A 3,773-nucleotide genomic window follows, 5' to 3' on the forward strand; every position below is an offset into this window, starting at 1 on the left:
ACAAACACCAGCACGACGACGAGCGCGTTTCGAAGCCTGGCGGAAGCGACGCTGGCGCCGCTTAACGGCACTCTTCCGTCGTTCATCTGCGAGCAACGTACAGTCGCTGTACAGGTAGCTGCCTACGTGATCTTTAACCGAAACAATCTGCGTTGAGGATGCTGTTCAATGTGACTGGCTTTGACCTGTATCTTTCTCAATAAAACCTCCAAACGATCGATTTGGCAGAATGTTTTTATTTGATTCTGCACTTTGGACGGGTTCATAAATTAAAAAAAAAAAAAAAAAACACATGTTTGTTGAAAGAGTTTATAGGAACTTCTGTCCTTTTTTGTTTAATATCGACCTTTGAGAAATTGTAGGTACTGCCCACCGATCACAAGAAGTCCTTTGAGAATAACGCAATCTGATTGGTCGCAGCTCATACTTACTTTCGGTCGTGACGTATGATTGGTCGAAGCAGTCACATCTATTATTTAGTCTCGTGTAAAACTAGGGGGTTAGTCGATGTGTGTGTAGTACCTCCTCTTGCCTCTGTGCTGTCCCGCGAGACTTCTTGTGTTTGGTGCACAGTAAGAAGTCTAAAGGTTGAAATGATAAAGTAGCAAAAAACATGGACTTTTTTTTTCGGTATATACGTGACATTATGTTTGAACATGTGAATGAAGAGTGATTGAGAGATGATTGATTCAGTGGAAAATTTCGCAATAAAAAGTTTATTTATAAATAATATTGGAGAATTTTTAAGTTGCGCAATTCATTTTTATCTATGCAAAGGTGTAACTTCCTTCTTTTTTAATACATTTTCGCAATCTTTGGATGTTACTGAACTGTTTTATTATTATTTTTTTACTATAAGAGATATCATAGTACATATGTGAAAATTTGGGTAGATTAACGGTATCTCATTTTACACATTACTCAATTAATTACTGATTTCAATCGGAATTAATTCATAATTGCAATTTGAATTTTTTCTAAAAATTTGACCATTATCTACAGTCGATTATGCAGTCCATATAAAAGGGTTACTCTTTTATCTACATACAGGGTGTGTTAAAAAGAAGAAAATAAAATAAACATCTGTTATAGTACATTCCATTTAGCTCAACCTGTGTACATTACAAATATGTGTTTAGTGATCATAATTTATGAACAATTCACACATTATAGCGGAAAATTATTCATAATTGTGTTATCAATAGTTTTGAAATGCAAACGGCTGTTTTATTTGCAAATTTGCAGCTTGTCACTAAAGTAATCGCATGTATAGAATACCTGTATAAGAGTATTTCCATAATAAAATTCACAGATTTTCACGTGTGTTGTTCAACTAACGTGGATTTTTATTACATTACGCTCTATTCTATCCAATCACTGAATGTTAAAGACTTCCTTCTGTTTTGTACCTCAATTTGGTTTATCTTGTTGCAGCTTACAGTTGTAGCTATCGACGTAGCGGGCTGACATTGCATATGATGATATGCACACGCAAAATTCATTAGAAAATCGAAAGACCAAGTATCGTATATGGTCAGTCTATGTTCTTCCTGTCGGACACGATTATTTATGCATTTATGACATTTAAGTGTGTACTAAACATATGAATCATATGCCAGAAGTTTGGTATAATATTTAGAACATGCAAAAATATGGAAAGTAAAATAAGTGATTTAAATAAATTATAGCATTAGCACAAACTTTTATGGTGTAATTAATGATATAGAACAAGTTTTAAGAAAAAATCGAAGGTGCATGCATTAAATGCATTTAATTAAGAAGGCAGTATCGATGCTGATAAAACCTATCCTGTCTGCATAATGATTACAGGGCATACTGAGTTTTACGATATATGTATAATTCTAAAAATCATAAGCAATTTATTATGTAGTCATTGTTTACTAGTAAGTTCCAGATTTTTTACCAAAGATAATGTTTGTATCATGAATTTTCTCCACTCTTCAGTTTCTAGATGACGAGTTCCTATTATTCATCGAAGAAAGGCTGGTCATCCTGGTACCATCTTCGTGTCATTCTCCTAAAATTAATCTAAAATCCAAAGTTCAAATTCTCCTCGTGGCATCGTTGCGTCAGCGATACGAGTGTATAATTCTGACGACAGAATCACGTGAATGCTCTAACATCAGTTGAGTGCCGAATTATTAGGGTGAACTTTGAGATCGCATTAAAAAGATTCGCCTTCCCAGTCATAATGTGTATGAGACCACAAACGTATTCCATATATCGTGAAGTATACTTGGATATGCTGAATCATCCATTACAATTGGAACCACGTTTCCTTGTTCATTTTCCAAAAACCCCTACGCTTTAGGGGTTGGACCATTTGAATTAGTAATCGACTCCTTAGTTCACAATTTGGGAAAATAATTATATCAGTAGTTCATTATTATTCCAAAATTTAAGGAAAAACATTCTACTATCAGTTGAGTTAAGATGAACCCTTTGATATTTTTTGATATTTCCCAAATTCTCTAGAAAAATTTTGCTGAGCAAAGTGCTCCTTTGTTTGGTTAGAACTAAATTCTCAGAACTGATATATTTGTAGAACTGACTAAGATAGTTTAACTCTTTAATAATTCTAGGAAATAATCAGGGAAATTGTTGATTCTAGAAATTAATGATAACTGTGATAATGAACTTGATACCATTTCTTGTACAAAACAGGTGGAATAAAAAAATGTGCTCGTGCCATGTAATAATTCAATTTATATTCTGATAAACCTTGTCCAACTTCAATAAACTTTGTGCCAATAAAACAGTCGTGTCTCTACATAGGTTTTTGTTGATTCCAATATTCGCCGGATTTTTATAGATCGTAAAGATTATTGAAATTAATTTTTTACACTTTGAACTTGTGTACATTCTGAACACGTGTGTCAGGACACTTGACCGTTGCATTTGGTCAAATAATAATTTAATCAATCGACTTTTAATCACTTAATTACCTGAAATTTCTCCAGAATGGAAAAAAAGTCTGTCTTTTTAAACATTCTAATGGAGTATTTTAATAACGTTTTTAAGTTCAAATAAGAAACCTGTGCCATTTTGGCAAGTTAAAAATTCTATTTTATTGATAAATTGAAAAGTAAGGTAATTAATAACATCAAACTTCTTTAATCTTTTTTGAACAATCGAATTTTACAGTCTTAAGCTATGTACTTGGAAGTACTCCAATAAAATTTTGCACAATTTCTTGAATATTAAGAAATTAAAATTCTCCTGAAAGACTGCAATATGACAATGTAAATGATTTTCTAAAATCAAATTTTCAATTTAGAAAGGTGCATCGGATTCATTTGTACGCCTAATAGAAAACAATGGATCGAATGATTCTCTTGTGATTCTGAACAAACAAATGGTTGGTATTCGTCAGAAAGAATAATGAGCGTCGATTCTCTTCGTTGTTCGTACTTCGATTGCATCAATTTCATCGATTTTCTGTCGACCCGAAGTAAATACTATTATCGACACATCATTGTCCTCATTCAACGGGTTTTCTCCGCAAACGTCAATACGCCTGCTGCACTGATTTTTTTTTTCGCAAACAGAACGAAACCCATTCTCTTCTGATCGAACGTTTTCAAAACTCGCATACTTTTACCAATGATTAGCAGTCATGACCAACCGGAAATGAGCATAATAAACATATTTGTAAAACGTTAAATTTTTCCTTTCTTTTTGTAAACGGATTATTAGAAAAAACCATTCTAGAATAGTTACTGCAGTCGTTGAGTGTAAAGTTAAAAAAAAAA

The sequence above is a fragment of the Osmia lignaria genome, chromosome 6 (assembly GCF_051020975.1).
Source record: "Osmia lignaria lignaria isolate PbOS001 chromosome 6, iyOsmLign1, whole genome shotgun sequence".
Lineage (NCBI taxonomy): Eukaryota > Metazoa > Arthropoda > Insecta > Hymenoptera > Megachilidae > Osmia > Osmia lignaria.